The sequence below is a fragment of the Saccoglossus kowalevskii genome, chromosome 9 (genome assembly GCF_978046115.1).
Source record: "Saccoglossus kowalevskii chromosome 9, keSacKowa6.1, whole genome shotgun sequence".
Taxonomy (NCBI): domain Eukaryota; kingdom Metazoa; phylum Hemichordata; class Enteropneusta; family Harrimaniidae; genus Saccoglossus; species Saccoglossus kowalevskii.
This window is the reverse complement of record NC_140649.1, coordinates 13,079,186-13,094,012: the sequence shown is the minus strand read 5'-3', so window position 1 is coordinate 13,094,012 and position 14,827 is coordinate 13,079,186.

The following is a 14,827-nucleotide window of genomic DNA, read 5'->3' as shown; positions in this document are numbered from 1 at the left end:
TTTCAAAATATAAAATAACATGGGAGTGTGTAAATTGCAAAAGCAGATTTACCACCAATGAATAAATTATAATTACAATCAAAAAAAGCTTAGAAAGAACTCCCGTGTGCTGAAAGTATTGAAGACACATAAACAAATAATTCAAAATTACTGGAACTTGAGATATTGATGGAAAAGATTATGCAAATAAGATAACTAATCGGAACAGATTTAAGTGTAAAACTGATAAGGTCTGCACAATGTAAAAGTAATAAGATCTGCGTAATGTTATATTTATGTACCGAGTTTTATTGAAATGTGATTAAAACCAAAAAATATTAATTATTATGCTAATTAGAGAATTAATATGAACGGATTTTAACCCAAAATTAATCAGGCTGTGTATTGTCCTAGAGCATTTATGTACCAAATTTTATTCAAATGTGATGATCAGTACTTGAGATACCAGTATTAATTAATTATGTTAAATAGGTGATTAGGAAGCATAAATATTTACCAAAAACTAATATGTTGTATAGTCCTAGGTTCATTGAAATGTGATGTTGAGTACTCTTTAAAAGTGTCATTAAAATCCAATGAGTGGTTCTTTAGACATCAGTACAACAGCCATGGAACAGCGAAAAATTAACTAATTATGCAAATTAGGTAATTAATATGCACACTTATTTACCCCAAAATTAATCAGATCTCTGCATAGTCCTAGAAGATCTATGTCGCAAGTCTCATTGAAATGTGATTAGTACTTGAGATATCAGGCGAAAAGCTGAAAATTAACTAATTATGCTAATAAGGTGATTAATATACACAAATACTTACCCCAAAACTCAGCACAGTTCTCAAGTGACTATGTACCAGGTTTCATTGAAATGTTACCATTACTACTTGAAATATCAAAAGCTGAGAATTAATTAATTATGCAAATTAGGTAATTAATATAACCTGATATTACCCGAAAAGCTATCAGGTATGTGAAGTGTCATATGACATATATGTACCGAGTTTTATTGAAATGTTATGATTAGAACTTGAAATATCAGTGGAAAAGCCAAACATTGATTAATCATTATCCAAATTAGGTAAATAATATAAACAGATTTTTAAAACTAATCCATCTGAAACTAATCAAATCTGCACATTAGTTCAAAGCATTCATGTGCCAAGTTTCATCAAAATCCAATAAGTGGTTCTTAAATATCAATGGAACAGTCATGGAACAGCTAAAAATCAGCTAATTATTATGCAAATTGGGTAATTATTATTCATGGATTTTTACCAAAACCTAATCAACTCTGCGCATTATCCCAGAGCATCTATGTACCAAGTTTCATTAGTGGTTCTTGAGATAACGGTGCAACAAAAAAAAGTGATAATATACAGACAGGGTAGCTACAAAGACTCCCTTTTGTGCTTCGCACACGGGAGTCAAAACAGGCAAGAGACTGTATGTATGTATGTATTATTGTATCACCAGAAATTAAGAAAAATATTTCCTGTGAAACCTGTGGCGAAATGGTATGTTCCAGTAGAGTTTCATGGTGATGGGAAAAGCTTTATGTTCATGTCCTACCATGACAACAGCAGAAAACATGTTTGTTTTTTGAGCGGAACGGATCGCCAACCAGCCTAGCGGTTTGTCCAAAATTGCATGCCCTTCTATTTCAATCCTAATATTGAATTCTTCACAAATATGTCAGGCATTATACTAAAAACAATGCATTTCCAGTCATAGGGTGGTGGTGAAGTGGTGCGGGTTTCGTGAAATGTGAAGGACTGCAACTCTTATTCACATTTCAATTTGAAATTCACTAGATCTGATCAGACGCCAAGTCCGATAATAAAACAACCAACTAAGTAAGTATAATACTGTCACTCGTCACTAGTAACTTTAATAATCCGTGGTAAATGGCAAGTCAGGCGAGCTCAGAAACCGTTTTTGTACAACTTAGAAAATCAATATGACATTTTTTTCTATTTTCGAATATTCTACAGCAAATAAATTCTGAATTTTAAATACATTATCCCGATTGTAATTAATTTGCGTATGTCAATTTGAGCAGGAGCATTGAACCATAAATGACGGCCAAACGTGTATTTGAATTCATTACGATTGCCCAAAATTGATTACAATATTTTGGGTCTATTTTGAATGTTGAAGATTGGAGTATGTCAATTTGTTTATTAAATAGCGCCACAACGTGGTCATTCTTTAATTCGCGGGGTTTGCTAACTGATAATTTTTTAGTTGTTCATAAATAGTATAACATTGTTCATTCGTTTATTGAGTACAATCATAGAGTTTTCCAATAGAAAAATGAAATAGCATTCTTCTGTGCGTTACTGTTATGAGAAAAATGTTATAGAACACAATGTTAAGAAAAAAATGGATTTTTTTAAACCAAGATTTAAAAAATAATTGGACAACGAAAAATAGCTAATCATTCAGCCTATGTCAACAGGCTACAAGGGACTGTTTCCGTTCCTAGTTGATATAAATAATTCATAGTTGATGCTGACGTCACAAAATAAATTATATTAACATAATGTGTGCAAATTTATTCTAAATGAACTGACAACCTGAATGTGTTGGTTGTTCACGTTATGAATACAATGAATACAGTCACTCCAACCAAAATAACAAAGAAAACTATTCAATCGTCTCGGACCAAGGAAACAGCGAGCATTGGTTGCGGCAGTCAAACAGAAAATATAGAAAACCAGAGGAGACTGTTTCGCGAGATCAACAGAACTACGACATGCGAAGTAGTCGAATTTGTTGTGGCAGAGACGTGCAGAAATTTGGGCTGTGAGCGTCGACTCTGCATAAAAACATGATGAGTTCAGGAAGTCATTTTGAATTGGCTTTGTTTTAGGCAAGTTAGCTCTTCGCTGGAATGGCTAGCAATGTCCAAGAAGCCCTATATATATACCCCTGCACTGACGCAAGCGCCATTGTCGCGCAGTAGTCGTGAACTCGTTGTGCCATGGCAAAGTGAAGTGCGCCAGTTTACGACTAGTTTGCGCACTGCGTGCCACAAAATCGTGCAAGTGTCAGCCTTGCTACATTCCCACTGACACGGTATGCATACCTCGCGCGTTGATGGTTGAACAGTTCACGAATAGTTCACGACTACTGCGCGACAGTGACAGTGACATGAATTCATGTTGCCTCAACTTGGAAACAGTATGAGTTTAGTATGTATATAGGGTATAATTTTAAGTTTCTTCACTTGAAAAGGAGTATAATTCCACAAAAATAAGTACGTGTTTAGAGGCTTTTTTGAAAAGGTATACTTCAGCTAGGGTACCAGGTCTGACTTGGTCTACCACCCCTAGCCACGTCAAAATGGAAATGACATTTGTTTGCGTCGCCTTTATTACAGACGGTACACTGATTTACCTGACCATTTAGTGCATATCATCATACCTAATAGTAACAACGTACAAACGGGCACCATTCCTTGTAGACTCAAGTGCAGTTTTACGCGGTATCTTATTACTTGTTGCGGAAACTAAACGCCGCCTGGGAACCGAACTCGAGTTTTTGTTTTTTGTCACTAATAAACACATTTCCTGTTGCTAAGCACTTTGCGCCACCAAACATACTGACACTCGTTGTATACAGATGTGCTCCATAGCAAAGACGTAGAGTGGAACAATCTACCATTACGTACCCAGCTGAATTCATTTGAATATTGATTATTCTACCTTTGTTTTCCCACTGTCATTTGCCACACTACTGACGAGGTTTGAGAACCCTTCATAAGTAGTGTTAACATTTTCGTTCTCTCATGTTGACCCATCTGTTTGCTTGGTTGTGTTAATTTTGTTCACAATGACGCATTCCAGTCCTTCCAGTGTGTCGCAAATTGGTATATTGTATGTGATTGTAATTGTCATTAATTGTTAGTAATTAAATGATTACCACTTCTCTTAGAGTGATTTAGTTGTAATATAATATAGAGAAACACAAACTGTAACGTTATAAGTGATAGCAATGGACGTTTTATTGCTAGTGTTTAAATGTCTGGTATTGAATATCAGATTGTTTGGCCGTGTGTGGCCCGAACAAGAGCCTGGTTCGAGTAAACAAATGAGACCAAGTCTCTTAAAAAAAAAAACTGTTGGGAGAAATACTCATGTATACATAAGGCCACACCGACTTAATTTTATGCATGACATTCGCGCGCGCATTAGTTTTCGCCTGTTCTAAAAAAAAAAAAAAATCCGACGACGAGTCTCCACATATCGGTTTTCTGTCCAGAACTTGCCGACTCATATTGTCGCAAAGCGCCGGCTTGTCGTAAAACTCGTTTTGGACTACCTCCAAACGTGCCAATTTTGTCGTAAATGATCTTTTGCACATGCGTATTGCGTTGCCGGGAATTCCACCAAAATACGTGAGCATAAAAGTTCAGAGAAAAAAACGCAGGGATTGTTGTTGACTGGTACGCAATTGACGTCGGCCAGCGAGAGTTCTGTGGATTTAGCAGGATTTTTTTTTTCGCCCTCTCGCATTAGTTTTTGGGTCTCCAGAGGATGTCATCCATAAAATTAAATCAGTGTTGCTTAAGTACAAAAAGAAAACAATCTTCTAGCCCCAATAACCTAGAAAGCAAAGAAAAAAAATAATAATTTAGGCGTATATCAAAAACAAAGTTATTCTAATTCTAAGAAATTCTTTTTTTCTCATACCATGAAAGTTTGGAAATGACGTGGTAAAAAGGATACAACAAAGTTATTCAGCGTATATAACACAAATCTGAAAGACCCTCCCCAAAATAAAACACTTAATATATATATTTTTGACCTAACATAACGCTTCGTAGTAATACACAAACATTAACACTGCTAGAATATTAATTCTAAACCCTACAACAAGCTATCTGATATGTGATGCATTCATGCAATGACCATGCACAGTGGAAATGTTTAGAAAATTTACAAAAATAAGGTGAGTTTATTTTTATTAATATAATGCTGCTCCATATTATTCAATTTTGTACTGTGCTTGAAATGAAATCATCAACAGACCTAATAATTTGATTTGCCACCATAAAAACGAACGAGTATGCAACCTAATGTCAAGATGGCGCTGTTAGAAAATCAAACACATTAACATCTGATTCATGTATACTGAGCACTGGCAATTGAATTGGATGAATTTAACTTTAAATGGAAGAATATATTACAAAACTTTCATACATGCTTACGTTTACATCAAATTCATCGATCCAAGTGCCTGTGATTCTGAGTACCATGATCGTGGCATGAATTACAAACAAAATACTACACAGAAAATTACTAAATGCCTTATTTAGCTGTATTGTACATGTAATTATTCACGGACCAAAACTTCAAACATTGTTTACACCAGCTAAAGGCATACTTGCCAGACACCAGTTGATTGTCATTGTTATTTACGAATTAGGTACTTTCACAAGACCAAACACAAACCTGTTTATTAATGTTCTCAAACATGTAAATGGAGGTAAGTTTATAAAATATTACAACCATAATGATAAACATTTCGTAAATTGCTGCACAAGGTGGGTTATTATGAAAAATCAAGGAATGTTGTATTACTCCGTGTGTATTAGATCGAATAGCTGATTTGATACAGAATTGAGCTACCCAAATACGAAACTAACATTAGCATCGATTACAAAACTTTACAAACATTTAGCCTACCCAATTGTGTAGTAAGTAGAGGTCAATCAATTCAGACATCAATATGGCGCACATGTGCTCTTATTTACCCATAAACGTGCCGTATTGGTGTTTGACTCGGCATGCACCATTACAACATATTTCTTCACAAGCGGCACAGACAAAAAATAAAAAAACAGGAGGGAGGGGAGGAATTGAAGGCAGTTTTAATACTGAAAAAAATGCCCCATTTCATAGATTTTTGAACTGGTTAATGATCATGCAGGGGTATGATAAGTCTTCGTGTAGATAACCATACATCATATGACCACCCTACTCAATACATGACGTTCAAAATAGCATTTAGTTAGTAATAGATGAGGAAGTCATTACAAATTTAATCAGTGCGGAATCATGTTGCCGGGGTTATCAACGAAATGTCTGTGTCCATGGATTAAACTATACGATTGTATATCTGATATACTCAACAATATTCTAATCCTAATCCTAATTCTAAAGTGAACCGTTGTAAGGAATTCACGTCATTATTAATTATTACATAACTGTTCAGGTGTATTGTATTATTGTCATTGTATATCAGATATTTACTAGCTGGTAAGGTTGTAGTTAAATATTATGACGTTGTTGGTCTGCAAGGCTGTAATGCAAATGATACTTATTTAGCCCTGCTAAATGTTCGTGAAGCAAAAGTTTTTCAGGTAATACTAATATGTTTGCCACTCTCATGAATGGAGCATCCGTTATGGTGGGAAAACATGCTGTAGCAGTATATCAACCCCTTTCTAATTAGTGCACATTGCATAAACTACAGATCGGCCCAAGCTGCTCACAGAGTGCGAAGAATTGTTAAGTTTGAAATGAGGCTGAATCAAATTTTTAAATACTCCCATTATTCAACAAAACATATGGCCAATTTACTTAAAATGGTATACAGGGTAGCATTGGTTCAGTGGCTCGACATTTTGTTACCAGGTGGTTGTCAGTGCTCAGTTGAAGGCTATGATGTATTGCTTGCAAAGTGATGCACAGAACGGCGACAGCCCAGCTAGTATAGATGTATGATAACTGAAATGTCAACTTATTTTTATTTCCTTGCCATTTTCTTAATTTGATAGCTTCACCATTTTTCATATTTCAACCAGAAGGCTACAACGATTTCTTGAATTCTCACCAGCAGCTACAATGGACATTAAAACTGCATAGCTTTCAAATTATCACATTGAGTTTGTGGAAGGACAACACAAATCTGCGGTTTTACTCTTCCAAAGCAACGTTATTAGACAACTTTGTTCAAAATTTTGAAGAAAGATTGCCTCAGTCTGACATGTTAAAAGCAATTCAAATCGTTGCACCAATGAATTTACCAAAGCCATCCTCTCCTGAATTTAGATCATATGGTTCAAATGAAATTGAGATGCTCTGCAATATTTCTGGAACTTCTAAAATAATTAAGGATGGTAAACAGTACTCGCCAGGCTATTAGCCAGGAATTTGCAACTGCCAGTCCAAAACAAATCAACTTCATACAAATGTAGATAGTTTTGGATATATTTTGATTAAATTATCAAAGAACAATAGGGAAACACAGCAAAATGAGAAAAAATTGCCTGTCCAAAATCAAAGTTGCCAGTCCGTGGTGGGTTGACTGGTGGCTGGCTAACACACTGGTACTCGCCTGTAATTTATCAGGATCAATGGCCAGTCGTAAAACAAATTGTGTCAAATAAAGAATATTACTTTCAGGATAGGCAACTTTTATTTTGTGTAATTAGCTCTTTCCTGTTAACACAGAAGACTGTGAACGAGTTTTCTCGGTATAACTTGATCAAAACTGAAACTAGCGCTAGATTGAAGTTGACATCAGTGAGGGCTTAGTCTTTTCCACGAAACGAAACGTGAAAAAAATGAAATTAAACCTAAACTTTGAACAACTTCAAACATCGCCACGGCACAGAAATAAATTTGCCGAGAATATTTAGTTTCCACCTATTTTCCGCCTACTTTGCAGCTCGATTCATTTGTGCTGACATGACGTGACAGTAATTTTGGAATTGTTGAACACTGATGGCGCTATTCATTTCGTATTTCACAGTGTGAAATTTTCTCAGATATTATTAAAATTTGTGCATGCATTTTCTGCTACCCCCAAACCCCCAAGAGTTTCCAATGACCCATCCTCAAGCACCATCGACTCATCAGAGATCAGAAACTGTCGTTGTTTTACAACAATACCCCCCCCCCCCCGGAAGGTCAAGTAAACCAACTGACATATTACTTTTGTATCAGAAGCACTCGAATATTACTAGTAACAACATTTTCGCGGTGTTGGGTGCACCCGGTACATGTAAAAGATTGTCAAAACGTTATAAAAAATAAACTCACAGCTAATAAGAACGTAGTTGTACTTACCATTACTACAGATAATTCTATGTGCAAATGACGAATCGAAGATGGCAGAATGATAAACCTGTTCACATGTGACTGCACAGATACGCATCCGCGTAACAAGAACTCAGTTGGATAAAAACATAAATCCCATGTGTTGAAAAATCGCCGCTCAAAACGGCGGTAAAATGAGATTTCCTGGCGTTCATGCCTTTTAAAAATGAACAGCGCCATCAGTGTTTAATAATTCCAAAAATGGCTGTCATGCCATGTTATAGTTACTCGTATTTATTTATTGAGCTGTCATGTTATTTACTCGTATTTTTTGAGCTGAAAACAAAATATTCTCGAGAAATTTATTTCTATGACGTGGCGATTTTCGATGTTGTTAAAAACAATTTGATTTAGTTTTATTTCATTTTGTTTCGTGGAAAAGACTAAGCCATCAGTGAGCGCATTGATGGTAATAGCCATGACTGCACTACCTTCGAGAGAACTAGTTGCCTAATAAATGAGATTGATATTGGCGACATTTTATATCATGACATCTGTACCTTGGTATTGAGGATAAGCACCCTGGCACTTTGAATGGTTTCAATCTAAAGATTGTCTTCGGATAGCCATTGGCATCATTGCATCTGTACCTTGACATTGAGGATAAGCATCCTAGTACTTTGAATGGTCTCAAATGGTTTTTGGATAGCTATTGGTTCTGATGATGCCTTATTTGGAAATATATTGAGACCACTGCAGGACTGGTTGGTTATTTGATTGCAGGGCACATAATTGCCAGTCTTAATCACAGCTTGTTCTTGCTAAGGTGCAAATTGAAAGAAGACCATGCATGCATGTAAGATTGTGCCAAACAACATTAAACATTTTTCTCTTTGAATATTTGATATTGAAGGGATTGTTATCATTAACAATTTGTTCTAAAGTATAGTCGCTGATTTTTTTTCTAGGAAATATTCACTGCGTTTACATCGACACTTTCCAGCACGGCCCGTGTAATTAGCTTTAAAAATGAGGTGATCTTAATCGTGGTGGTACATGGGGTAGACTCCAGACTGATAGCCATGGTGTTTCTCGTACCAAAAAGCTGGTTTAAATTAAAAACTGTCAATGATATATTTCTGCACAATATAGACCTCATAATAGACTGCAATTTGCGTAGATGACTAGCCACATACCATTCCAGTGCACCATCTCCCGTGAAAACATTGCGCGAGTATTCGACCGATGGAACATCTTCTGTCTTGGGCCGATATGTTTATTCATTTTTTAAAAAAAAAGAATATAAAAATGCTCTAAATATTATGTATGTATGTTGAATACTTTCGATGCTTTAAATTTGTATTTATTTTTGTTGTAAATTTTACTTTTCGATGCCCTATTTTCTTATGAGAAAAAACAATCCCATTAAAATAAAGTTCCAGAATAGGAAAATGTATTGAAAAGGTGGTATGTGTAATGTATACCACTGTAGAATATCTAATCAAACAAAAGAAGCAAGCATCAAATAATGCATGGAAATTATTATCAAAACCATAGTAAGATTTTAAAGAAGTGGAATTTATTTATTATGGCAAAGCTTGTAAGCATGCAATTACTGCCTATAGTTTTAGTTTTTTTTATTAAATTAAGTGTTTGCATGTTACATTTGGTTGATTTTGATTTTAAGCAGCTGTTTGCCTGACACATTTGATTGGGTTTCAATATGTATATTTTTTTATCACATGAAAACACAATATTCCGGTTTGATTTGTGAATAAAAAACTCATTTACGTATTTGCTTACAAACAATAACCACCCACAGGGAGTTGTATTTTGTTAAAAACCGCTGTTTTTAGAAACTACAATTAAATATTTATTTTGCGATTGTTGTTTCTTTGATTTATTGACTAGGTTTTGAACTACAACAAATTTATTTGATTTTGTTGATTTATCACCCAAACAAAATTGTTTTTAAAGTTCCCCTCCAGAGCATTTATAATATAATCTATCTTGTGTAAATACATTTATACAAAAGTGTGACCAATTATATGCTTTAATTTCACTGCATTTTTTCAGCAAATTATTAATGATAACAAACGAATTGTTGTTTCTGATGTAGTATTTAAAAAATAATCGCCTTACTTTAATAATATGTTCTCCAATAGATTTTTGTGGGCATTGATTGATTCCATATTTTCAATCATAAACGTAACCAAATCCTGACGATTTGATTTTAGGAGGGTCTAGACACAGATGCTTGGAAGGATGCTATGTGACGTGTTTAGGCAACTGGTACCTCCTGAGTATGGCGAAACACCACAGTTAGTTTACATTTTCAGCTCCTCTGTCATTGTAGATGACACGCAGAGAGAATACCACATTTTTTTCACTTGATGAGTAACTTACTGTTTTATCTGACTTTTTTCTATGTTGCATATCCAGGAACATACTACCCTGCCCAAACTTAACCTCCTCAGTGATAAGACCAAAACACAGGAGTAGAGGCACTTAAACAGATTTTTCGGGTTCTTCACTATGATGTTTATTCATTTTGGATCATTGACTGCTCTGCTGCAAATTATTTCAAATTTAAGTTTGCTTGTTGTGGGGGAACACATTGTACATACTGGTTACATTTCCTTGATTAGTAAAACTCCTTGGGATATTATCTACAATCTTCATTTTCCTATTAGGGTATCATACTGCAATATAGAGTATAGATCATGTCATTTGATTAAAGTTACCGACATGTGTATATAATTAATATTAGAGTTTAACTCAACATTATTGATGGTACGTTCAAAGAAATGATATTTTGCCCATTAGTCATTTAACAAATTTATTGGCAAGGTAAAATATTATGATCAGAAAAGGGGAAACGAAACAAATACAGTTGACCTAGCTACATCGTAAAGTGTTATACAATGTGTGCAAATAATACAGATGGTTTGGTTTTATAACGACGCCAAAAAGATTCACAGTCTGGCAACCTTCATGGTGAAAACAAAGGCCAAAAACTCTCAGAAAACGGTACTCTGGGATAGTTGTTGAGAATCCCCTGAAGTGTAACAAGATTACTACATATGCAACATATTTAAATTTGGTTGTTTAGGATTACTTTTAGATATTTTCACCGGCTTTTTAACTGGCGTTTCATAGCAGCTCGTGCAGAGCCTTTAGCACTACATGGTAGAGTGGTGCGCGTCTTTAATAGCAGCGTGGAGCGGATTCCAATCTGTGAGGGCATTGTCACATACACATAGTCCTAATAAAATACTTCAAGGTGATGGTGGAGTGATTCGCCGGAAGATTCACCTTGAAAATACACGATGATCAACATCTTGCCTTCAGTAAGATTATACTCATAGATTTGTTCAAAAAATGTGACAACAGTTTGGGCTTTTGGAGCTGATTGTGGCAATCACGATCAATTTCCAGCCTTTGTGCATCTCGGTTGAGATAATCATTTTAGAAATGTGTTTATCACGCCGCCTGTATTTTTAGATGTTTTCTAACAGGAATGGGAGTTAAAATATGACGCAGGTGTATGTATAGTTAACTCACTAGATTTTACCGCATATATAAATGGAATACATCCTCAGGTCTAATGTATCACGGTAGTTGAGTTTTTTAGCTGATTATCACTCGCGATAGGTTTGGTCATTTTAGAACAATGATAAATATTTGTTATTTTTGCACGAACCCTTGATTTACCCGGGCAAATGGAAAGAAACTTGTTTGAAGAGCGTGTTTACACTGAAGTGAAATCTATTTAAATTTGCATACTCTGATTATTGTATGTAGATACTGGGAATCTCACAGATAACAACAGTACGTCTATATATATGTTGTGCTGGTGGTAAAACAAATATTTTTTTTTCAGTTAAATTATTATAGCAGAAAATCTCTGCTCAATAAAGTCTGTGGGTAAAGTTTTCTTGGGGAGGGGGCTGTAGCATTTCATTCATTACATGGATGATCCACTAAATATAAATTGCCATATAGTGACATTAATGTGCAGGGTCAAAAACGATAGAGTGACACGGTTTTTTGCAGCTCCTGGAAACTTCTGATTTCACTTCATCAGCAGACACTCTAACTACTTTCAAGCCTGGAAATGAAATGCAATGACTGTGGCACAACAAGAAGCGTCCGTCTTGGCCAAAGAGACCTTGAACTTTGTATGAAATGTGAGTTGAAGCGTTTTCCGAAAGATGCCTGTACTGGATCACCCAAGATGGCCGACCATATACCATCATTGGAAAGGAAGGTTGGTGAATTACAGAAATCCGTTGATTACATCAGCAATTTTTTTGAAGAGTACAAGGCACGCATGGAGGAAATTGTTAAAGAAAATCTTGAGTTAAAAGCCAAACTCGAAACAGTACAGACCAACTTAGATTCAGCCACTACTGAACTACAAGAATTACAACAATACACAATTCGCAACAATCTGGAGATACATGGCATCCAGAAACAGCCAAATGAAGATACAAATAAGTTGGTTGTGCAAGTCGCGGACTCTGCCGGAATCAAAATTACATCTGACGACATTGACGTAAGCCATCGCTTACCTTCCAAAACAGGCCCGTGACCAGCATCTATTATCGTACGATTTGTCAGAAGATCTGTCCGCAATAATCTTTACAGCGCAAGAAAAAATAAATCAACAAAGGACATGAATATAGACCGCAATACAACAAATACCGTTTATATCAACGAGAATCTAACAGCTGCCAACAAACGCCTCTTTCACAATGCGAACGTGGTCAGAAAACAGTTTATATGGACAGTCGGCAGTAAGATATTGAGCGTATCCGACAACCGTCTTCTGATGTTACCACCGCCGACTGCTAATACACGTAAATATAATAAATGTTTAAGTCACAACCTGAACTATTATGGATACACAAAATGACAATGCCACCGTTAAGTATAACTGTAATTCTTCTGTAACTCAGTTAACCAATTCAATTCACATTCTATTTTTTCAAATTTTTCGCATAATTTAATTCATTTTAATATCAGATCTTTATCTAAACATTTTGACGAACTTATTGCTTTTTTGAGTGTCATAAAACATAATTTTCTTTTTCTTGGCCTGACCAAAACATGGCTGAATTCAAACTCTAACTGCTCTCGGTATAATTTACCGTCCTGTAATTTAATTACATGTAACCGTGACAATTCAAAAGGCGGAGGCGTAGCACTGTACTTTCACGAATCCTTGTCTTTTACCCGTATTAACACATTCAAAATTATGCACTGAGAATCGATCTTTGTGGAAACCCGCATAAACAACAAAAAGATTATCATAGGCGTACACCTAACACCCCATATCATGACTATTTTGACAGTCTCTACACCAGTTGTCTGCCAAGACTATTGATTCCATTATACTTGGCGACGTGAATTGACACGTCTGTTGATTTCCCACCTGCCACTCACTACAACACTATTCTCAATTCGTAATTTTTGTTCCAAATTATCAACGCACCTACTAGGGTCACTGATACTTCTAGTACTGCAATTGATCACGTTCTTACGAATGCATCCGGCTATTTTTACCCCAGACCATTCGTCCCGGTGTTATCGCTATCACCACACGAGACTCCAGCTTGTCTCCTATACAATTTTCCTTCCGCCCACTTAATTTTAATATTCATATGACCTTTGCACTGACATCGATAGCCAATCGCATTCGACCGCGGACGTCACTCTAAATAAACAACTGAATAAATTAATATACCATATTTGGAAGATAGCAGGTAAATTCAACGTTGTTGGTGTGTTCCTTCGGGATCCGAAGTCGCACGAAACGAGTTCATGTTCCGTTATCTTTCGCAAGTAAAACAGGTCGATATGTATTAAACATGGCATTTGTTTTCTTGTTTTAACCCCCTTATTACGCAAGCTTCCGTCGAAGTGGTGTTTTTTTCGACGATTTGTGGCATGTTGCAAAACGAACGAAACATTGCGGCATTCTTAGCGGTGGATCGACTATGTCGTCACATTTATGTCTCGTTTGAAAGAGAATAAACAACCGCTCAGAAAAATATGTTGCTAATATTTAAGTGCGGTGCCTTGAAATCGCCTGCCCGACGTCCAAATTTCAAAAGGATGTTCGATTTGCAATGACGACCGTTCATATGTACTAGGCGACGTTACTAATTACTACTAGGGTCGGTGTTTGCATTAAGAATTATAGAACAAAAGATCAGCAAAGCGGTGCTTTTGTCGGCGATTTTGTCAAAGGGAATATTGATAAAATGTTGCAAAACAGAATCGCGAGTTGGGTGAAAAATTGCGCCGGCGGCATTCTCAGCGATGGCGACACCCGAGAAACACCGTGTCACGGTGCATTCGTGCATCAGTACACCAAAGAAATACATACATATTGTTGCGGACGACTATTGTAGACTGTGTTCGTGTAGTCTTCGAGTTTGTGGACAGTTAAAGTCGTGTGTGAATTTATTCAAGCCAGGAAAAGCAGGAGGGATAACTTATGGAAATCGTCTTTCCAATTTGATCCAGTGCGACGTTGTGAAAGGAGCGACTCTGTCGTCTCATCTATGTCTAGTTTGTAAGAGAAAGATTGATAGCGCAGAAAAATCCGCCAATAATGTAAAACAGTGGCGTGAAATTGTCAGTCATTCTAATATCTCCCAACCTGTGAACGAAAGGGTTAAGCGTGCTGCCTTGAAATCGCCTGCCCGACCACGTTCAAGTTCAAAACGACGTTCCATAACTTTCTCACATTCAATTTGCAATGATGACCGCA